Below are 25,710 nucleotides of genomic sequence, written 5' to 3'. Positions count from 1 at the left end.
TTATCTTATCATACCTGTCCGTCCGATCCTTTGACGCCACCTAGAAGAAATTTGGACAAAAAGGCATACAAACATGCACACAATCTTATCTTAACAGCTGTTGGATCCTTCGACGCCACCTAGAGGAAATCAAGACAAAAAGGCATACAAACACACAATCTTATCTTAACATACCTGTCCATCCTATCCTTTGACGCCACCTAGAGGAAACCTGGGCAAAAAGGCATACAAACACACAATCTTATCTTAACATACCTGTCCGTCTGATCCTATGACGCCACCTAGAGGAAATTTGGACAAAAATGAATACAAACACACAATCTTATCTTAACATACCTGTCCGTTGGATCCTTTGACGGCACCTAGAGGAAACTTGGACAAAAAGGCATACAACCATGCACACAATCTTATCTTAACATACCTGTCCGTTGGATCCTTTGACGCCGCCTAGAAGAAACTTGGACAAAAAGGCATACAACCATGCACACAATCTTATCTTAACATACCTGTCCGTTGGATCCTTTGACGCCGCCTAGAAGAAACTAGGACAAAAACGCATACAAACATACACACAATCTTATCTTAACATACCTGTCCGTCCAATCCTTTGATGCCACCTAGAGGAAACTTGGACAAAAAGGCATACAAACATGCACACAATCTTATCTTAACATACCTGTCGGTCTGATCTTTTGATGCCACCTAGAGGAAACTTGGACCAAAAGGCATACAAACACACAATCTTATCTTAACATACCTGTCCATCCGATCCTTGAACGCCACCTAGAGGAAACTTGGACAAAAAGACATACAAACATGCACACAATCCTATCAAAACTTACCTCACTGTCTGATCCTGGACATCACCTAAAACATAAAATGAAATAGATAACCATACTTCACTTATAATTCTTTAAAGTAACCCATAGAAAATGGAAATAAAAAAGAAAGAAATACACCTATAGAAAATAGAAAGAAAAAACACCATACATATGAAAACATAAAAATGAAATATACTGAGCCAAAAAAGTTTAGCAACACTTTTTTTTCATTTTTTTTTTGGTTGTTTCTGGATTTTTTTTTTATTAAACATCATTGATATAATCCTTAGTTTTACCTGAACAGTCATACTTTTTGCCAGGTGATTGATTTCATGCCATTTCAGCGTTGCATGTGTAATTGATGTTTTACCGTCTGTACCTGTACTTTTAAAACAAAATTTATGTCAACATGTGGTAAGTTTCGTCTGGCCACAAGAGTAGTGCATTGACTAAGGGTAGCTGCTGGTGTTCCTGCCAATCCTTTATTGATGAACTTAGAACATGGCAGAGAAATTGATTTTGAATAACACTATACTCATTTCCGCATGTTGACCCTCCCGCACTCCATACAAAAAATATCCTAATGAATATGAGTGTTAAACATTCATGTTGCTTCTGACATGTCATTCCATTTTTTTATTATCATTTTTTAATAAAATAAAATTTCATATTTTTGTTGCTGTACATTTTTGGCTCAGTATAGATAAACATACATCACTTTCGATTCTTTGAAGTTACCTATGCTATATATTTTCTATAGGCTATAAAAAATATAAAGAAACTTAAAATCCAATTGTTCAGAGAACAATTGCAGATCTTTCCACAAGTAAGGATAATTTTAATAGTATTCTTAAAATTTTAATTGGATTACCTCCCAAACACTAGCAAATTTACCTCATGATATCGGGATATAGGTATTTAGTCAGATCTTTACACGTACTTGTGATTTGTTTAAAAGCGGTTTTTTTGTTTAAAAACAAACGAAGAAATGTCGAAATGTTCAGAACTTAATTAAATCTGTATTTGGGTAAGATGGTGCAGCATATGATTTTTATTGCTTCTTACACTTTGAGAAGCGAATAATCTTTAGCTACTTTATTTAAATATTGTGTAAAAATGTTAATTATGAGCTATGAAAGTCAAGTGGCTCGAGCATTTATCTGAGGAAGTTTTAAAAAATTGCAAAGAAATATTTTACAGTGGGTTAGCTTTCATTAGTCTTCACTGTTTATAGAATTAACAACTTTTTATTATATTTATAATTAAGAATGATGACATCATTGAAGGTGGATCACGATTGCACGTGCAATTTTATTATATTGATGTGCCATTTGTATGTAAGAGTGAAATTCCGTTGTATTATGTGCCAATTCGAAACAGTTATGCGAGTATTGTCTTCCTATAACAGGTTCATTATTTTATAATTAAGTTTAGGTTTCTGATATAATTTTGAATAATTACAAAATGTATCAATTCTATATATTTCAGTTTTTGTTATTGGGGAATCAAGAACATTGGTGTACGAATGTCATTTCATAAATTTGAAACGTTTAAAATGATAACATACCAATATAAAGAACCGCTTATCATTTTTGAAAAAGACTATAAATCAAAATCAAATTATTGATCGTCCCTTCATGATAGATTGATTGGGAAATGAACCAGAGTTATCTAATGGTAATCACAGAGAGGGACTAGCAAGCAATTTTAAATTGAATCTTATTTAAGGTTAAAACAATTTTCCACTATAAACAAATGTTACTTTATACAAAAATAAGGACTTAATTAGCTAAATCTACAAATTTTATTAGATATTATGAATTTTTATAACAATAGATTAATATGCTACTTACACTGCTTTTAAAGTTTAAGTTGTCTTTTAACCAGAAAAAACCCTTGTCCCCCCTTTTTTGCCCCTTATTGCTTAATGATTTGTTCCATTACCCCTATAACCATCCTTTGTAGTATGGAAACTTGTGGTATCATTTCAGAGAGATTTATACACTTTTAAAAAGATAAGTTATTGATTGAAAACTACCACTAGCGGCTCTTGAGAGCCAGTGTCGCTCACCTTGGATCTATGTGAATATCAAACAAGGGACACAGATGGATTCATGACAAAATTGTGTTTTGGTGATGGTGATGTGTTTGTAGATCTTACTTTATTGAAAATTCTTGCCTCTTAAAATTTTCTTTATCTATAATAAAATTGGCCCTTTAGTAACAGAGGAAAATATTTTGTAATAATTAACAAAATTACCGGTAATGAAAATTGTTGAAAATAGACTATAAAGGGCAATAACTCCTTAAGGGGTCATCTGACTATTTTGGTCATGTTGACTTATTTCTACATCTTACTTTGCTGAACACTATTATATTATATATTATTATTAAACATAGATATTGATTTTTTTAACAATTTAATTCCCTGTCAGATTTGCTCTAAATGCTTTGGTGTCAGAGTTATAAGCCAAAATCTACATTTTACCCCTATGTTCTATTTTTAGCCATGGCAGCCATCTTGGTTAGTTGGCTGTGTCACCGCACACATTTTTTAAACTAGATACCCTAATTATGATTGTGGTTAAGATTGGTTAAATTTGGCCCCGTAGTTGCAGAGGAATTTTTGTGAAAGATTACAAAAATTTACGAAAAATTGGTAAAAAATTACTATAAAGAGCAATAACTCCTTAAGTGGTCAACTGACCATTTAAGTCATGTTGACTTATTTGTAGATCTTTCTTTTCTGAACATAATTGATGTTTGTAGTTTATATCTATCTATAATAATATTCAAGATAATAAATCAAAAACGGCAAAATTTCAGTAAAATTACCAATTCAGGGGCAGTAACCCAACAAGCCCTTGTCCAATTCAACTGAAAATTTCAGGGCAGATAGATCTTGACCTGATAAACAATTTTAATCCATGTAAGTTTGCCTTAAATGCTTTGGTTTCAGAGTTATAAGACAAAATCTACATTTTACCCCTATGTTCTATTCTTAGCCATGGCAGCCATCTTGGTTGGTTGGCCGGGTCACCAGACATACTTTTTAAACTAGATACCCTAATGATGACTGTGGCCAAGTTTGGTTAAATTTGGCCAAGTAGTTTTAGAAGAAGATATTTGTAAAAGCTAATGAAGCTGGACGACACCGGACGCCAAGTGATGAGAAAAGCTCACTTTGACCTTTGGGCCAGGTTAGCTAAAAATGCTTATTTGGGCCCCTTTTTGGCCCCTAACTTATTGAAACCCTTCGAGCAAGAACCCAAAAAACTCAATTCCAGCCTTTCCTTTGTAGTAAGAAACCTTGTAGTATAATTTCAGAGAGATCCATACATGATACACTTATTGTCTGTAAACTAGAAAAATGCTTCTTTTTGGCCCTTTTTTGGCCTCTTATTCCTAAATGTTTAGGGATATTAACCCCAGACTGACACCAAACATTCCCTTCATTATATGGAATCTTGTAGTACAATGTCAGAGAGATCCATACAATTAAACATAAGTTATTGTCCTGAAACTTCAAAAATGCTTGTTTTGGCCCCTTTTTGGCCCTTAATTCCTTGACTGTTTGCCCCATAACCCTAACAAGAAATCCCAACCTTCTACTAAATAGTATGAACATTATGATACAATTTCAGAGTAATTGAAATACTTATACACAACTTATTGTCCTGAAACAAGATAAATGTATGTTTTTGGTCCCAAAAATCAATCCCAACCTTCCTTTTGTGGTTATAAACATTGTGTTACATTTTAGTGATTTCCATGTACTTATACTAAAGTTATTATCTGGAAACCATCCGTCTTTGGACGCCACTGACGACGACGACGACGTGATACCAATATACGACCGCAAAATTTTTTGCAGTCGTATAAAACTTTTACCACAGAGTGAATGTAATGTTTCCTTGCAGAAAAACTTAAGTCCATTTATAAGTAAATGGGAAAAACAGGATATTTTTTTTACCAAAATTTACTTCTGGATACATGTACTATCTTATGACCACAAACAAGCTTCTGTCAAAGTTTGGTAGAAATCCAGGATAGTTTTAGAAAGTTATTAAAATTTCAACAAGAGTGCACACCCTGAAATGTCTCGCCTTATTTACTAATCATTGATATTATGTTGACAGTTCTAAGTATAAAGCTTTAGTACAACTGTCCTATAAACTTAACTTTAACCAGGACAAGAGTGCACACGCTGAAATGTCTTGCCTTCTTTACTAATCATTGATGATAGTCCTAAATATAAAGCTTTATTACAACTGTCACATAAACTTAACCAAGAAAACTAAACATTGACCAACGAACCATGAAAATGAGGTCAAGGTCAGATGAACCATGCCAGGCAGCTAACAATTCTTCCATACAACAAATATAGTTGACCTATTACTTATTGTTTAAGAAAAACAGTCTGACCAAAACACAAAAACTGAACACTGAGCAATAAACTGTGAAAATGAGGTCAAGGTCAAATAAAACCTGTGTGACTGACATAATGATCATACAATATTTCCATACACCAAATATAGTTGACCTATTGCATATAGTATAAGAAAAAAAGACCAAACTCAAAAACGTAACTGTGACCAATGAATCATGTAAATTTGAGGTCAAGGTGAGATGAAACAAGCAAGCTAGACATGTACACCTTACAATAATTCCATACACCAAATATAGTAGACCTATTGCATACAGTATAAGAAAAACAGACCAAAACACAAAAACTTAACTATAACCACTGAACCATGAAAATGAGGTCAAGGTCAGATGACACCTGCCAGTTGGACATGTACACCTTACAGTCCTTCCATACACTGAATATACTAGACCTTTAATTGCTTATAGTATCTGAGATATGGACTTACCACCAAAGCTTAGCCTTGTTCACTGATCCATGAAATGAGGTCAAGGTCATAGTGAAAACTATCTGACTGGCATGAGGACCTTGCAAGGTACGCACAAACCAAATATAGTTATCTCATTACTTATAATAAGGGAGAATTCAAAATTACAAAAAAGTAGTCACTGAACCATGAAAATGAGGTCAAGGACATTGGACATGTGACTGACGGAAACTTCGTAACATGAGGCATCCATATACAAAGTATGAAGCATCCAGATCTTCCCCCTTCTAAAATACAAAATTTTTAAGAAGTTATTTAACGCCACTGCCTCCACAGCCACCTGATCACTATCCCTATGTTGCAGGCTGACTTATGTGTAAATCCTAAAACCAAATTTCAGAAATTCTTGTATTGTAGTTCCTGAGAAAAAAGTGGCGCAAATTTTCAACTTGGCTATTAGGTGTAAAATGATACACGTGTTCGGTAAACAGGAAGTTGCTTAGAGATGAATCTGAAAAGGCATCACTTGGTATAGCTGATATTTACCCCCAAACAATATTTCAGAAATCCTTGTATTGTAGTTCCTGAGAAAAATGAGATGAAAAATATTCATGGGACGGAAGGACTGATGAACTGATGACCGGATCGACAGACAGAGGTAAAACAGTATTACCTACCCCCACCTCCCCTCCTTTTTCAAAAGGGGGAGGGGGGTAAAATGAGTTGTAAAATGTTGATTTCAAGTTATTAGAACATATATTATAGACATTGGGTAACTATAAAGAATTGTATAACTGTATAATATAAATTATAAAATACATTTCATTCGAGTATAAATTTGAAAAAGAAATTTTGGACTAATTTGTAATGATTTTTAAAGCTGCTTCTCCAACTGATTTGAAAACTATTTTTATTATCAAACAAATTTTAACATAGTTTCAAATACAATTGTAATGAGCAAATACTTACATCATTATCTGGCAACTAAAATGAAATCGTCTGCCTGTAGGTGACTGAACTTTCATCTGGGCTCATCCATCTGTAATACAAAATAAAATTATTCTTATATGTACAGAAAACAGTTAGTAATTGAAATAAAAATATACTTAAATCAAAGTATTATGAAGATATCCAAATTGAAAATCAGAAACTTTTCTTTTGTTCTGTTAGACTAAATTAGAGAAAAGATTTCCAATTGTCAATGGTTAGAAAAATTCAGAGTTGACTGCCAAGAGCGCATGATAAGCTGAACGCTTTTTAAAGAATAAAGTTCCATAAGTCCTCAATGTTATAAATTAAAAAAAAAAGAATTAAAGGAGGTTTAATTTAATAGGTAGAAACCTGTCACCAAATTTCATGAAAACTGCTAAAAGCACTTGAGTTATTGTCTGAAAAACGGGAAAATCCCAAATTTTTTATAAATAAAATCTCGTGACTTTTAATATAAAACACAAAATTTAAAATTTATAAAGATTGAAAGAATTAATGCAAATTGGTTAAAGCATTTGAGAGTTAATGTTGGACAAGGTATACCATAATATGTTCCCTGAAATATGAGTAAACAGTCCAACGAGAATTCAAATGATCTAAAATAAAAGTTTTGACATTCATGCATGGCCCATAATTCACAACTTTCAGGAAGTGATATTACAATGAAAGATGACCTGAATATCACTCGGGTAACAAACTTTTAGAAAACATGATATGCTGAAGGCCACAACAAATTAATTTCTAGTTCTTCTTACACTTATCAAAAAAAAGGGTAGCAAGAGAGCGAAAGTTTGTTGGTTTTTTTTTCTTCAAAATTTCATTACGTCTTGGCAGGCTAAAGATTTTTTTTATAGCGACCAATATTATTTTTGAAATATTTAAAAAATAAAATCTATGAAAAATATTTTATGCCACCTACTAACCTCTCAGAGAGATAACGTTTTATAAGCAAGGGTTTTTAATCCACAGAGTTCTGAACTCTGTACACAATGCATCATATTTAACATTCATGGGGGGGGGGGATTTAATAGAAATCAGATCTTTATGTATATGGGATATATTGATCTGTGTTGAAGGTCATACTATGTGTGAACTGTATTGGTTACAAACCTCAACAAATTTGGTCTCTGGTGAAAGTTTGTCTCACTTTCACAATCATACAAATTATTTTTAAAAGATTTAGTACATTGTCAGTTGGATTGATGTGCTACTTCAATTACCACAAACACTTTCTTATCAATTTCCATGCTTTATAACTTTGTAATGATACTAAAAAATATAAATTAAAGTTTGGAGGAAAAAAATTTTCAGATGAACCATGCCAGACAGACATGTACAGCTGACAATTCTTCCATACAACAAATATAGTTGAGGGCCCTCATGGGGTTTTTGATTATGTGATTACTTGGCCGTTTTTTTAATGATTATTTGATTATTAAGCCAAATATTTCATGATTATTTGATTACCTAGGACTGTATTTTTAGTTTATGATTATTTGATTACTAAAGATAAGCAAATATTTAATGATTATGTGATTATATTGGCAAAAAAATGGTGATTATGTGATTACTAGGACCCCCCATGAGGGGCCTCATAGTTAATTGACCTATTGCTTATACATGAAGTTCATGAAAAACAGACCAAAACACAAAAACTTAACAAAGAGCAATAAACCATGAAAAAGAGGTCAAGGTCAGATGAACCATGCCAGACAGACATGAACAGCTGACAATTCTTCCATACAACGAATATAGTTAATCGACCTATTGCTTATACATGAAGTTCATGAAAAACAGACCAAAACACAAAAACTTAACAATGAGCAATAAACCATGAAAAAGAGGTCAAGGTCAGATGAACCATGCCAGACAGACATGTACAACTGACAATTCTTCCATACAACAAATATAGTTAATCCACCTATTGCTTATACATGAAGTTCATGAAAAACAGACCAAAGCACAAAAACTTTACAATGAGCAATAAACCATGAAAAAGAGGTCAAGGTCAGATGAACCATGCCAGACAGGCATGTACAGCTAACAATTATTCCATACAACAAACATAATTGACCTATTGCTTATAGTTTAAGAAAAACAGATCAAAACACAAAAACTTAACAATGAGCAATGGACTGTGAACATGAGGTCAAGGTCAAATAAAAAATGTGCGACTGACATATAGATCATAATATTTCCATACACCAAATATAGTTGACCAATTGCATATAGTATTAGAAAAAAAAGACCAAAACTCAAAAACTTAACTTTGACCACTGAACCATGAAAATGAGGTCAAGGTCATGACACCTGCCAGCTAGACATGTACACCTTACAATTATTCCATACACCAAATGTAGTAGACCTATTGCAAACAGTATAAGAAACTGAACCATGAAAATGACGTCAAGGTCAGATGTTACCTGCCTGAGTTGGACATGTACACCTTACAGTCCTTTCATACATTGAATATGCAACACCTTTTGCTTATAGTATCGGAGATGAGGACTTGACCATCAAAACTTCATCTTCTTCACTGATCCATGAAATGAGGTCAAGGTCAAGTGAAAACTGTCTGACGGGCATGAGGACCTTGGAAGGTACGCACATACCAAATATAGTTATCCTATTACTTATAATAAGAGATAATTTAACATTAGGCAAAAATCTTAACTTTTTATTACACTAGTCACTGAATCATAGAGATTAGGTCAAGGACATTGGACATGTGACTGACAGAAACTTCGTAACATGAGGCATCCATATACAAAGTATGAAGCATCCAAGTCTTCCACCTTCTAAAATATAAAGCTTATTAAGAAGTTAGCTAATGCCACCACCGGATCGCTCACCCCGGCACTATCCCTGTCGAGCTTTCTGCAACAAAAGTTGCAGGCTCGACAAAAACAAGAATGTGCCAAAAGTACATCATTTTCCATGTTCAGTGGACCGTGAAATTGGGGTCAAAACTTTTAATTTGGCATTAAATATAATATCAAAGGTAACCTGTGTACTAAGTTTCAAGTTGATTGGACTTCAACTTCATCAAAAACTACCTTGACCAAAACCTTTAACCTGAAGCGGGACAGATGGATAGATGAACGGAAGGACAAACGAAAAGACGGACGAAGAAAACGGACGCACAGACCAGGAAACATAATGCCCTCCACTATTGTAGGTGGTGCATAAAAAAAGTTAACAAATATAATAGTATCATTGAGGTTCCACTCCAATGCATTGCACTGCCATCATAGGGATTATCTCTTCATCCATATTATATTGTCATCAACACATTGCAAAATCTTCCAAATTATTCAGAGGCGTCAGTGCTTAATATAGTGCCAAATTGTGGACTTCCACTAAGCCTTTAAACATATTGCATTATCAGTCTGATTAAAATTTTGGTTTTATATATTTGAAGACACAGGTTTCTTTTATAAAAATAAGTACTTTTTTCTGAACAGAAACTGCAGCTGTATAAATATGTTGACTCTTACTGAAATTCAGGTGGTTTATTATCAGACAAGAGGAATTTCTTTCGGGAAAGTGTTTACTTTTGTGAAATATAAAATAATTTGAGTTTTAATAAGGCAAGGATTTTTAATTTATTGGTTTATTGATAGACTTTCATGCAGAAATTTCATTCTTTTTTTATTTTTCATTTAAAATTTCTGTCATGAAGGCATGTAAAATAAACTTATCTAGTTCTCCTGAAAAGTTATTTTTGTTGATGACCTGTGCCTTGACATTTTTGTAATTAAAATTGTTCCTTTTCATCTGTTCATTAGGTTAAATTTATAATTTCATAACTATAGCTTGCTTGGCATTTTTAGATAACAGAAATCATATGGAAAAAAAACATGCCAAGTTAATTAATTCAAAATAATGCTTAGCTTACATCACATATTGTGCATGTAGCACATTTCCATAGTGACCATAAAATATGATTTTGTTGTAGCATTCATGTTTTTTGCAGGACCTACACAAATTAATATACAGGTTGCCACCCCCAGGTGGAGATAACCCTTAAATTTGGGACAGTCCATCAGTCAATGGGGTGACATTTTACTAAAAGTTGAAGAAAAACTTAAAAGAGGAAAATTTTTGGACATGTTTTGACCATATAATACCAGATCCAGAACTTATCATAAAGGGGGACTGCTGACCGTCCTAAGGGGGGGGGGGGGACTCCAGTGTTGCTTCAGTGAATCCCTATACAATCAACCAAATCTTTCGAAATGATTAATAACTAGATATCATTGAGATGGGAGCCATCTCTGGGCGCCGCTGTGAATAATGTGCATTAAAAAATTGTATCTTTACCATAGGACATGGGTTTGTCAACTGAAATCAAAGTTTTTGACCTTGACCTTTGACCTAGGAAGTTGTAACTAAATTATGACACACCCTTTGGTGTTGGTTTATAAACATGTCAAGTATAAACTTTGAAATGATAACGGTTCTCAAGATATAGAGCGGACATGATCTTTACCATAGGACATGGGGTTGTCAACTGAAACCAAAGTTTTGACCTTGACCTTTGACCTATGAAGTTGCACATAAATTATGACACACCCTTTGGTGTTGGTTTATATACATGTCAAGTATAAACTTTGAAATGATAACGGTTCTCAAGATATAGAGCGGACACGATCTTTACCATAGGACATGGGGTTGTCAACTGAAACCAAAGTTTTTGACCTTGACCTTTGACCTAGGAAGTTGTACATAAATTATGACATACCCTCTGATATTGGTTTATATACATTTCAGGTATAAACTTTAAAATGATAACGGTTCTCAAGATATAGAGCGGACACAATCTTTACCATAGGACATGGGGTTGTCAACTGAAACCAAAGTTTTTGACCTTGAACTTTGCCCTAGGCAGTCGTTCATAAATTATGACACACCCTCTGGTGTTGGTTCATATACATGTCAAGTATAAACTTTGAAATCATAACGGTTCTCAAGATATAGAGCGGACACGATCTTCACCACAGGACACAGGGTTGTCAACTGAAACCAAAGTTTTTTTACCTTGACCTTTGACCTAGGAAGTTGTACATACATAATGACACGCCCTCTGGTGGTGGTTAATAAACATGTAAAGTATAAAGTATGAAATCATAATGGTTCTCTAGATATGGAGCGGACACAAAGTTAAAGTGTTACGGACAAACGGACGGACGGACAGACTGATCACTATAGGGCGACCCGCCTAAAGGCGGGGCCCTAATTAATAGTTGTCAGTACAACAAAAATGATAGACTCAACTATACAATCCTGTCAAGCACTGAATATGGTTTATACTACATAATACTTTATAGACCTGTTTTTTTTTATTATTTCTATTTATTTCTATGGCATGTTATTTCAACTCGATTTACACCAACAACAAAAAAAAAACTCGATTTACACCAACAACAAAAAAAAAACACGCAGGCCGTGCGGGTCGAGTAGACCCGCCAGGGAAAATATAGTAGTGTAACAAATTGAAAGCAGATTACTGAATTATGAAATTTGAATGTTAAATCTTCTTTATGGATTGTCTTTTTATAAACTCGTTTTCAACAGCCACCAAAATAAACTTGACATTTTGTGCAAAACTTCTATTACTATTCCATTAATTTGTTAACATATTTTCATTAAAGAAAGAATAAAACTTACCTTATGCAAGAGACTTTTCAACCAAAGTGATATGTATCCTAAGTGAACAGCCTGTTTCGTGTAACTAGTAATTCAAAATGAATTCAATGATAAAGTGTTCACAAATTAGAAAAAAAGAACTATTCCGCCAAATCATATAGTGCCCAAAAACATAGCCGTGAGGCATTTTGTCTAATGAACCATGAAGCCTAAATACTATACAGTATTGTGAAATCTGTTCAAGTTAAAAGCACAAGTTTAACCTTTCTGTAGCCATATCAAAAATATACGCCAACTTCTGTTAAGCTGAGTTCACACATTCACGAACTGCCGTCCTTGGCAGAACCATTCCCGATTAAAATTTAGTAAAAGTCTGATCAAGATCCTATGAATCGTGGATGGAAATTCAAACTTTAATTAAAATTTGTAAAAAAAATAATTTAATCACGACAACAATCAGATATTGTCCAGGAAGCGTCGATATTCAACCGTTTCCAAACGAGTGTATCCCGATAATCCCGTTCTAAATCCGCTTATCTTATCTTATCTTATTGTAATCTAGTCTATTGTAATCTGACTAGACAAAATCGGCTGAGTTTCCCCGAATGTTACGGGACGCACCTAACTTTCGGGGTGCTTTGCCGAACTATTCGGACCCTTCCCAGTGGCGGATCCAGGGGGGGGGGGGGGTTCCGGGGGTTTGAACCCCCCTTTTTTTGGCCGATCAATGCATTTGAATGGGAGCATATAGTTGGAACCCCCCTTCCCTTTTACCCTAGGTTGGGAACCCCCCCCCCCCCTTTTTAAAATGGCTGGATCCGCCACTGCTTCCCGACCAGTAGGAATCCGCTACGAACTAAAACGACTGCGTTCAGACAATAATAGGACATTTCCAGATAATTGAGGATACTAATCCGACTTTTTTCACTTTTCGTGTCGTATCGCTGTCTGATCTCAAACGGGAGCAATAATCGGTAATGTGTGAACCCCTCATTAGGTTGGGGTTTTTTTTGGTGATTTTTAGGTGCACATTGTTTTCTTCATCAGTATCAATTAGTGTTCTAGTTTGCAGAAAAACAGCATTTTGAACCATTCCAAGACTGTATTATGAGGTTTTCAGTCCTGAAATGGTCATGTAGGCTGTTCCCTGTTCCACAGAGTAGCAGCTGCAAATTAAAAACTTTTCTTACCCAAACTGTGTAGTTTTTACATGTGTTATATCCAGTATCTTATTATATCTGAAAGAATATTTAAATTACTATATTTTACATTTAATAGATCATGTAGGTACTAATTCATTAACTATATTAAAAGTTTCCATTACCATTGATATTTGTCTGTTAATATGCAGAGAAGGCATCTTAACCTTTTCAAGCAACTGATGATATGAGCTTGAATGGTCTTCGTACACAAACCTCAGTGCTATTTCTTGCTCTTTTTATTTTTGTAATTTTTATTGTTACAGAATTGCCATGCCAAAGGATAGAACCCTGAACCCCTTTATGAATGTAAGCCTAACTGCTAAGAATACTATTAATTTTAATTTGTTGTTTCCTGTTTTTGAAATAAGATTTAAGAAGTGAAATAGAATGAAAAAAGACACCATATATAGACACCATATATAATATGGTGATGATTTATCAAGCAGAATTTCATGTGGTAGACAATCAAAGACCTTCGAAAAGTCCCCTAGAACAGCAGCTATATACTGGTTGTTATCTAACGCTGCACGCTTACCTTCTGGCAGTCGTAACAACTCAGTGTGGTCTGACATCCGTGAATGGCCAGGTCTAAAAGCACACAGATAAGTGAGATGAAAAATATTTTCCAAAAAATTACCAAGTTGAATTTTACACACCTTTTCATAAATTTTAGAAAAAAATGGAAGAACGCTGACAGGCTTTTTATTGTCTTTGTCAAGTTGGTTGTTGTTGTTGTTTTTTTTTTTTTGTAGTGCTGTAATTTGAGCCTGCTTGAGTCTTTCAGGTAATACACCAGTTTCTGAAAATAGCTTTATCAATGTTGTTAACTGCGGCACGATTAAAGGTTTACAATATTTCACTACGTTCTTTTGCATGGACATCAAGTTGGTTACTTATTCCCTATTCCCTATTCGTTACTTATTCCCTATTCCTTATTCGTTACCTATTCGTTATTTATTCCTTATTCGTTTCCTATTCGTTATTTATTCCTTATTCGTTTCCTATTCGTTATTTATTCCTTATTCGTTACCTATTCGTTATTTATTCCTTATTCGTTTCCTATTCGTTACTTATTCCTTATTCCTTATTCGTTACTTATTCGATTTTTGATATCCTTCGGCCCCTTTTTAATTGTTTATATTCTTATCTCTGGTTATAGTTCTAAATTTGTTGAGGTAAAATTACCTTTTTATGATACAGGGTATCAGTCGAGCGCTAAAACGGGTACATATGTTCGATTAGGGTTATTTCACCTCTAAGAACCGACAGTTACCACCAGAGACACAAAAATATTTCTTTTTTAAAGTGTAACGCATAATACACATTTTATAAGCAAATGAGGAACGAATAAGTAACAGAGTATCAGTGTGGCACTGAAACGGGTACATATGCGCTAATTATGTTTTTTTCACCTCAGAGAACACATAATTACCGCCAGAGATATGAAAGCAATCGATAATCGATTTATTTCAAGGTGCAACGTATACCACGCGTATTAAAAGCGAATAAGGAACGAATAAGTAACAGGGTATCAGTCGAGCGCTGGAACGGGTACATATGTTCTATTAGGGTTATTTCACCTCTAAGAATCGGCAGTAACCACCAGAGACACGAAAATATTTCTTTTTAAAATTGGAACGTATAACACACGTTTTATAAGGGAGTAAGTAACAGGATAACAGTGTAGCGCTGAAACGGGTACATAGGCGCTAATAGGGGTTTTCCCCTCTTAGAAAACATAGGTACCACCAGTGACAAGAAAACCATTGAAAATCATTTTCTCAAAGGTGCAACGTATAACAAACTTATGAGACGCGAATAAGAAACGAATAAGTAACAGGGTAACAGTCGAGGTACATACGCGCTTATAGGGTTAAATCACTCCTTAGAACCCAAATTTACCACCAGTGACAAGAACACAATTGAAAATCATTTTCTAAAAGGTGTAACGTATAAAACGCGTGTTAAAAACAAGCCTTAGGTATTAGTCAAGCTCCGAAACGTCGTACACCCCGCTAACATGTTTTATAGCTGACCATGCGGTATGGGCTTTGCTTATTGTTGAAGGCCGTATCGTGACCTATAGTTGTTAATTTCTGTGTCATTTTGGTCTATTGTGGGGAGTTGTCTCATTGGCGATCATACCACATCTTCATTTTTATACAAGCGCTAAAAGGTGATTTCACATCTTCGAACCAAGAACCAGATCTTCAAACATACGAATATAAAACATTTAAAAGGTAGAACGTATAAAAATCAAATAAGAAACAAATAAGTATCGAACATAAAGCAACAGGATCGGTTGAGCACAAACACATTTAAATAGGTCATAAAAAGGTCATTTTACCTCAACAAATTTAGAACTATAACCAGAGATGATCAGAGATAAGAATATAAACAATTAAAAAGGGGGAAGGATATAAAAAATCGAATAAGTAACGAATAAGGAATAAGTAACGAATAGGAAACGAATAAGGAATAAGTAACGAATAGGGAATAGGGAATAAGTAACGAATAGGGAATAGGGAATAAGTAACCAACTTGACGTCAATCAGCGGCATAAAAATTTGTCATCCAGCTCAAGCGTGTGTCTTCCGTATACCTATACGCTACACGCACGTTATACATACGCCATTTAACGCGCTAAAATTTTGTTTATATGGCTAACGATATGTGCATCTAGCCACTTGACCAGTTGACCAGTTGACGACTTGCATATATATTTGATCAAGTTGCACATTTATTATCAAGTTCGACTGAATTTTATTTAAAGGCTTTTTAATAAGGCACTGGCTACGGTTACATGGAAATGTAACAATAATAAAAATATTATTGTTACATCGGAGACTAATTGCCGGAATGCAAAGTTGGGCAAGGAACCGATTAATTACGAATGTAACAATAATTATTGAGGCTACGGTTACATTGTGTTATTGTTACATGAAAAACAGCAATGTACGCTAAATTTATTAAATTTAAATCTTCTTTAGCTGTGTTGCTTAATTCTTTCATATGTACTAATTAATACTTGTAATAATGATAATTAATAAGTATTATTATTATACAAATGATGTTTAAGTAGTTTTGGATGAAAAACTTGGGATGCGTTTGAAACGAAAATGAAACAATATCAAGACACAAATTTCATACAGCTCTATAGCTATAGCTCTATACAAAAGCAACTCTAAAAAATTAATACATCAACTGAAGCAAAGTTTGTTAATTGCTAAGTTGGATACTGAAATCTGAGGTAAACCTAACATCCGTAATGGACGGCAATGCAATCATATTGAAAGACAACATGAAACTACACCACATGCTTTCAACCAAAAGATCGGATGAGAATATCAACATTGCGAGAGTAAAATAGTATTTCTCACCGAAAGCATGGCAAACATTAAAGACCGACCGTGCAAGGGCTGTATAGCCAGTCAAGGTCGTTAAAAACTTCCATTTGTAACATTAAAGATTTCCTGATCTTCTAAAAGGAATATCGCAGAATTGAATTGCACGGTATGCGATACAGACGTTCACAGCGGAGGGTAGGAGGGGTCCTGATCCCGAAATCCCGGGCTTAAAAACATGAAGTCCCGAGGTCCCGAATTAAAAAAAAAATAAATTCCGACATCCCGAAAGATCAATCTCGATATCCCGAGCTTAAAAAAACACCCGATCCCGCATCCCGAAAAAGGTCCTGCCCCCTTATTACTGGTGTGTGATGGCTGCTTGGAGTGGATTCGTCAAAATGATGTGTCGGACTTAAACATGCTCCAAAAACCACTTACTGGATATTTATAAACTGTCATTGTAAATAAAAAAAATAAAGACATTGTATGTATTGTAAATATAAAATAAATGTCTTAAACTTTTATTATTTAGTACATATTACAAGTCCCCATCGTACATTGCTGTTTTTCATGTAACAATAACGCTATGTAACCGTAGCCTCAATAGTTATTGTTACATTCGTAATTAATCAGGTCCTCATCCAACCATGCATTCCGGCATTTAGTCTCCAATGTAACAATAATATTTTTATTATTGTTACATTTCCATGTAACCGTAGCCAGTGCCTTTTAATAATGTCAGATTTGAAAGAAATACATGTGAAGTATATGTAACAAATCTTTTAGTTCAACACAGAATGTTAAAAGACATATAATTGAAAGTGATGATCAATAAGTTGGTAAGCTTTAATTAGTTGGAAAAAAACGTTATAAAATATAATAAAATGTATAATTGTGTACAATAAATTTGTCAAATTTGATACTCATTTAGTCATTGTGAAGGGCATGCATATAATCATTCGCCAACAATAAAGAAATCAAAATTAAGATTGAATATTTTTATACAATGTAATAAAATTATGTGTACATGTGTTAATTACAGTGCTAGTGGAATGTGTATCACCAGCACAATAGTCAGAACTTCTGTGTTGGCGCCATGATTTAGGGGCATAAAGAGTTACACTAGTCCGTCTGTCACGAACGTCCCATAAAAACGGGTTACACTCTTCTTACTTTAATTTGCCTCAACCAAATACTACAAAACTTATACACAATATATAAAAGAAGCTGGTGCATGAGTGCCAATGAGAACTCTCCACAAGAGATTAAATGACACAGAAATTAACAATTATACAATGTAGCCTAGGTCACCACACGGTCTTCAACAATGAGCAAGGTTCATACCGCAAAGTCGGCTATTAAAGGCACCGACATGACAACGTAAAACAATTCAAACGAGAAAACAAACGGACTAATTTATGTACAAAAAATAAACGAAAAACAAGATAGGCACGTGCATATAAAATAAGGCGGGGTTAAACATGTAAGAGGGATCCCAACCCTCCCCCTTATGTGTCATGAGTGCCAATGAGAACTCCCCACGAAAGACCAGATGACACAAACACTAACAACTATAGGTCATATACAGCTTTCAACAATGAGCAAAGTCAATACCGCATATAGTCAGCAATAAAAGGCACTGAAATGACATTGTAAAACAATATTCAAACGAGAAAATAAACGAACAAATTTATGTACAAGAAATGAACGAAAAACAAGTATGTTACACTTAAAAACGACATTCATTGAATTACAGGCTCCTGACTTACCACAGACACATACATACCGAATAAGGCGGGGTTGAACATGTAAGCGGGATCCCCACCTCAACACAAAATCAAATTTGAAATTTTTAAGTGTCACTTTTACCGTTCAAGAGTTATCATGTCCCTTTAAAAACATAAGAAGTGCTGACTCTTTCGTTTCCTTTCTCATAAATAAGTCTGACTCAATCAAATGTTAGTATTCACATTACCCCATAACACAGATCTATTTAGTTCGATATTGGGTCCCGATGGCGTCACTGTTCATGAGTGTTTAGATGTAAAAAGTTGTGGTACGAGTACCAATGATACAAATGTGAACCCGGAGCCTTGAGATAGGAAAACTGCTAAATCTATTGTTTCCGTTCTTTAACTTTAATTTGCCTCAACCAAATGATTTGAAACTTATTCACAATACTTATGGTCACAAAACGGTCAAAATTAAGCGAATACTGCATCTATATGTGAAAGTTTACTCATTGTTTTCACAAGCAGGGGCATCTGTGGTTAATAGACATATTCTACATTTATTTCAGTAATCAGCTTATTTACTTCCATTGAATTCTTCTTTAAATAGACTTAACTTGCGCATTTTTTTTTCAGGATCTCGGTGCAGTTTGGTAACAGACAGTGATATTTCAAGTTGAATGTGACCAACTTAACAAAGTGTTTCACTAGATTGAGCTCTCTGTCTAAGTGTACTTTAAAGGTTCTTAGCCTTGAGTTCAGTTTATTGATATGCGTATACCTTCTGTGTGAATTTTTATGATGTAAAAGCAGACTATCCATACCTACATGTCCATGAAATGAAATCTAAGGTAAAATGATTGAAACATTTTGCATTATCTATCACAACTGGCAGCACACGATGCTACTGAAGCAGTAAATTTTCTTACTTGATATTCGCGGAAATTAAAGGATTTAGTTTCATCTGAACCAAACATTCTTAAAAATTGAGAATGGAAATGTGGAATGTGTAAAAGAGACAGTAACCATGTCAAAAGAGCAGAAAGCAGTCAAAGGCAACTAATGGGTCCTCATAGCTGACTATGCGGTATGGGCTTTGCTCATTGTTGAAGGCCGTACGGTGACCTATAATTGTTAATGTCTGTGTCATTTTGGTCTTTTGTGGATAGTTGTCTCAATGGCAATCATACCACATCTTCTTTTTTTATATCTTCAACAAAGCGAGAAAATCCCTCGCCCAGAGGCGGGCTTCAGATGGCCCTTAACAAAATGTGTACCAGTTCAAACTCCAAATTATAAAATAAACTTACAATTAAAAACATACAAGACTAACAAAAACCAGAGACTCCTGACTTGACGTCAAGGTAATCATACCAAGAGACACATCCAATATGCAAAGGTCAAGAGTCAAAAAGTCATAGTCTGGTCAAGAGATCCTTGTCAAAAAAAAAAAAAAAAAAAAAAAACACACACAGCGGATTTTGAGAAAAGGGTCATCGTGGTACATAAAACTAACAATATATCTATATATCTAATATATCTAAGAAGATGTGGTACGAGTGCCAATCATACAGTTAATTCTCCATTTAATTCAAACAAAATATACAAGTTTTACATTGACCGCAAAGGTCAAGCTCACATGAAGTTTCTCGTGCCAATAGACTCATCATCTTATGACAATACATCTACATACCACATATTCAGAAGCAGGGTCAATTGAAAATTATATTTTGAGGTCAAGGTAATATACCGAGGAATACACTGCAACGTGATGACACACCCAACGTGCATACATGTAGGTCAGGAGTCAAAAAGTCAAAGTCTGATCAAATGTTCCATGTAAAAAATACACACAGCAGTCTTGCACGAAAGCTCATCATGGTACACGTAACAATGTCTTGTGTCATGATGCACTACACATGCAAAATATAGAAAACTTAGGGCAGAGACAGAAATACAAGACACATAACTAAACTCAATTGAATGGTACTTTTATTGCAGGTCACTACATTGCCTTCAACAAAGAATATAAACTCTCGCAACAATGCAAAGTTAAACCCGTCTTTCACTAAAGTTTGAGCAGGATTCTTTGCAACGATTATCTTACCACATATAATTGAGAATCGAGTCGTGCAGTTATGTCAATAAAGTAAAACGGTAAGATTAGACATTAAAACACTAAAAACTAGGGTTTAACATTAATTTTTAACCCAACCATATGATAGTACTATGGTAAACTTATGGAAACACATCATACAGTCATGAAATTGAATATTTGAAATAGTACGACCAGAACAATACAAGACAGAGTTGTAAACAAAAGAAAGTAATGATACATATCGAATTTTTGATCCCAATGCACAAATTAGGAACCGTAGTTTTCATTCAATTTATTTATCTAAAATGTACGCTTGGGTTAAACAATGGAAATTTACACTGTATATTTATATAAACGATCAATCTTGTAAATAAATAAATAAATAATCTTTATTTCAAGAGGATGATCCCATTAGTTAAAACTAATCTTCCTGAGAGTCCTCAAAATAATAATAACATATTTATAAGTACATAGAGTATTATAAAGTTATATTATACACAATATACAACTGTATTTAAATAATAATGAAAAAGCATATTAATTTGCACAATTGATGAAAAATTTGTAACATTTTGTTTTAAAAGATACAAGTGTATTACTCATTTTTATTTCATTTGGTAAACTGTTCCATATTTGAGAACCTGAATATGTAAATGTTTTCTTTAAAAAAATTGTTTTTGGTTTTGGAAGATTTAATAGTTTTTCATCAGCTGAACGTAAGTTATAATTTTGATTATCAGTAAAATGAAAATTTTCTTGTAAATAGTTAGGAACCATACCATTTAATGATTTAAATACAAGTATTACCTTTTGGTATTGAATGCGTTTTTCCATATTTAACCAGTGTAAACTATTAAACAATAAACTGGATGATGTCATTATGTCAGCTTCTACTATAACCCTAGCAGATTTCTTTAATAACTTATTAAGTTTATTTATTCCACTTTCACAACAGCTTCCCCATATATTGCAACAATAATCAAATAATGGCAGAATATAAGCATTAAAATAGATAATACGTATATGCATAGGTAAATATTTTCTTATCTTTTGTAATAAATTGATTCTGTTTGATATAGTACATGACATTTTATCTATCTGCTGATTCCAACTTAGGTTTTTGCAATATATAAACCAAGAAGTTTTTCACAATCTACATTTTCTATTTGTTCATTTGAAATATTGATATCTAAACTGTTTCCAGTTGAACAAAGCCTTTGTTTTGAACCAATAATCATTGATTTACACTTTTTGGCATTTCATTTCATACAATTTTGCAAACACCAGTTTTCAATTACATGAATATCATTTGGAAGGTTAGGAGTTAACTGAAGTAAATTATTACCTTTACAATGTAATGTAGAATCATCTGCATATAAATCTATTAATGAATGTTCTATATTAAGTGATAAATCATTGATATATAAAATAAATAACAGAGGGCCCAGGATAGAACCTTGTGGTACCCCAGTTTTTATGCATTTAGTATTAGACATGACGTTATTGACCTTAACTTGTTGGCTTCGTTCAAACAAGTAAGACTTAAACCAGTCTAGTGTACAATTTGAAACATTATAGTATTCAAGTTTTTTCAATAAAATTATGTGATTAACCAGATCAAAAGCTTTCTTTAAATCTAAAAATATAACTCCGTTTATCTCTCTAGAAAATCGTTCGACTTTAACTAAAACGTATGCGGGTGTGTTTGTAACATACACCCCATAATAGAACGTCCAAGACACGACCCGTACGCGTCTCAGATACGTTCAAGAAACTTTTTCCCTTCGTAGCGTGCATTCCATCTACGTTAGACATGCAAACGCCAGACATACGCAACCATACGTTTGACTTTCTTTAACGCCCGATAAACGCTTAGGTACGCTTCTCGTACGCCAGATATACGCTTTAAGCTCGTTGTGCTCACGTTACAGATATGATTGACAGGTTGAATGCATCTAAAATTACTAGCATTTTGGCAGCGTACATGATTTTTTAACACGCCCGGTGTACGTAGTAGGTACTATACGCTGATGTGTGACGCCGGTATTAAATGGAAGTGGCCGCATTTGTGTTTAGTCTAAAATGTAAATGCAAGTTGTAGTTGATGATAATACACAACATATATAAAGGTTGAGACTGAACACAAATGCGTTCACTTTCATTTTTGACAAAAAAACGTTTGAAAAGTGACATTTTCTGGCATATTTGATAGACTTTTCATATTCAAGCTTGAATTAGAGCGTCTTTAATGACTAAATCAGATCAAATCTTTCGTATACAGTAATTGAATCGAGTGAAGTAGACACTAACGTGTTTAAAAAGTGTCCAAAATCTTTCATCAGATGTACCTGAAAATTTGGGCCAAAATTAGCCCTTACGGGATCTACTCACAATCCAATGAGGATCATTAATAAAAATATCACGTTTTGTATTTATAACTGTCACATTTCAATATAGCATGAAACTTAATCTATATTAGTCCAGTAAAATAAAACATATGCTATTACTGTATAAAGTTCATATTATTTTTGAAAAAAAGAATATTTTTGCTGATTTTTAATCAAAATTGATCGTGAATGATCATTCAACACACTATTTTGATCATGAAAGACAAGGCATGACCTGGTAAAAGAAATGTTGTTTTCTGATTTAAGTCTTTTTTCAACATATTTTTACCATGGCAGATTTTCTTTGTTCATAATTGATCTACATTTTTGTACGTGCACTTTTGTTTGAAGCGTGTTATTACTTACTTCAAACAAGAATTAATGGTTTCATTTTTTGGTGATATATATATACACCCATATTTAGACCTGATATAATCTAAGAGGCAATGATACAAAACAAACAAACAAACAAACACATATTTTTATTTGCCAATCACGGCGCCCAAAATGAGCAGAATAATTACAATATAATTTTCAAACATAATGTGAAGTAAATTAAAAATAGGTTAAACAAAATACATAATATGATTGATTTTGATTTAATTGATTGATATAAAATATTAAAGCAAATGAAGTAGGCAATTTGTAATAATAAAAATATATAATATAATATGACCAAGTGTCTGTTACTCTAGTCCCTTTATTGGACAGCACACCTCATACATTACGGTATACTAATAATTTATCAAATGTAAAAGAAATAACTTATGTAAATGCAAATTTGATCACACATATCATTCTATATCTTTATATAGAGAAATCTAATTTAATATTGTATTAAATCTATTTTAATATTGTATTTCTGTTTATATTTAAAACCTCTAATAATTGACAAATTATTATCAAAATGTTTTTATCTTCGTTTCCCATTAGCCAAATAAAAAGAGATTTGTTATCAAATGTAATATACAATGCTGACGGCATCAACGAATGAGTGAAGCAAGTCTCATACGGGACTGAGTTTTACTGTGCGTATTGTTTGTTTTTTTTCTACATTTGCTATAAGTTATGGGGAGGGTTGATATCTCACAAAACATGTATAATCAACCAAATTTTTTCTTACCTGTCCGCAGTCTTGAACTTCTGTATTTTGTCTTGTATTTAAAGGAAGATCAAAAATATTTTGGTTCATTTATATTGTGACAAACGAGCTGATTTCAACTGCTATACTTGAGAGTTTTAAATCGTAATCAGTGACTAAGCAAAATGATAATGAGCCAGCCCGGGTTTTGTGAAAGAACGTCTCGTCCTTTTTCTCCTTTGGAAAGACATTGAAGCATGTTTTTTTTTTCTCTTTATTTTTACAAAAATCAACAACGTATTTTCTCTTTACACTGCGCATAAAAGTTAATGGAAGACAATCGTCTTAAACCGGTAATGAAAGAAAACGATGATAGTCCGTCGGAAGGGGACGATAAATGGCTGACCCGTGTGAAAAGAGCCATATCTCTTGCACGTTAAAAGACACCCTTGCAGATTTTGAAAAAGAGCAGGCTAATGCCGCTACAAGGCAGCACTTGCACCCGCAAAGTGGAAAGGGATTAATATAAGTTGCAAAACTTGTTTCCCAATCCACTATAAATGAATATGTTCAAACAAGGATTTGTATAGTAACTATACAAATCCTTGGTTCAAACTAATGGAAGATTATGGAAATATGCTGCTTCTGCGATGTGAATTGTGATATTGTAAAATAAATCAAATGAACGATTTAAGCTAGTTAACTAGCATGGTGTGGTGTGGATCAATTTTGTAGCACATATACTTAGATATCCCAAAACATTTATTCGAAAAATGCAAACATATATGGATTCGTTATTATTCGTTGGATACCAATTTTCGTGGATTTCGTTGGTAAAGCTGAACCACGAAATTAAATGTTCAAAGAATGACAAATTTCCTTTATGCAATCTACGCAAAACCGGTGACGAAATTAAATACAAATGAACATTCACGTTTTCCTTAATCCATGAAAACTGGTACCAACAAAAATAAGTGCATCCACAGTAAAACACGTACAAAAAGTTCTAGTATCAGTTTATATATGTTACTTTTTAAAAAAGTTTTTAGAGACTGTAAAGAATATAAATTTTAATCTGCACGTTTTGTATAAATGTTCAAAAAAGAACTAGTTGTATAGAGATTTCTTATTGAAGTGACGGTATGTTTCTATATTTTGTTTATTATTAATTTCTTTATTTCTATTTTCATCTTAATTAAGACCGGCAAAATAGCAAAACTCTGTATAAATCGCTATTTTTCCGGAGCCTGAAAAATAGCCAGTGACCACTGCCTTTCACGAATGATGATGTTGGGAGTTTTTCGACATTTATCAATGGCAAATTAGAGTTATCTCTCTTTATACAACTGACTGATTCTTTAATCCAATTTTAATAAGAGCATTTGGCTTCAGTATGAGAGTTTTCTGTGAAAGTGTGAGCGAATCGGATCTTTCCTTTTTGTTTGATTTTATGCTGCAATTTGGCCTTTTAATGCTGTTTTTAAAAGTTCATATTTGAGATTTCTCTGGGTGAGCTCGAAATATATACCAGGATTATTTCCCGCCATTTCTG

The 25,710-nt window shown here is 33.6% G+C and overlaps 1 long non-coding RNA gene across 1 annotated transcript; it reads right to left on the bottom strand.

Moving 5' to 3' along the window:
• Positions 1-492: 492 nt before the first annotated feature.
• On the bottom strand, positions 493-12,500 carry LOC143070470 (uncharacterized). Its single transcript, XR_012976535.1, has 3 exons — positions 12,335-12,500; positions 6,644-6,713; positions 493-867 (listed from the first exon to the last, which is right to left on the bottom strand). It is a non-coding gene; the product is annotated as an uncharacterized LOC143070470 (long non-coding RNA).
• Between the last annotated feature and the right edge of the window lie 13,210 nt (positions 12,501-25,710).

Source organism: Mytilus galloprovincialis, chromosome 4, assembly GCF_965363235.1.
Source record: "Mytilus galloprovincialis chromosome 4, xbMytGall1.hap1.1, whole genome shotgun sequence".
Taxonomy (NCBI): Eukaryota; Metazoa; Mollusca; class Bivalvia; order Mytilida; family Mytilidae; genus Mytilus; species Mytilus galloprovincialis.
Note: the sequence above shows the minus strand (reverse complement) of the source record. Positions and strands in the feature narration are given on the sequence as shown.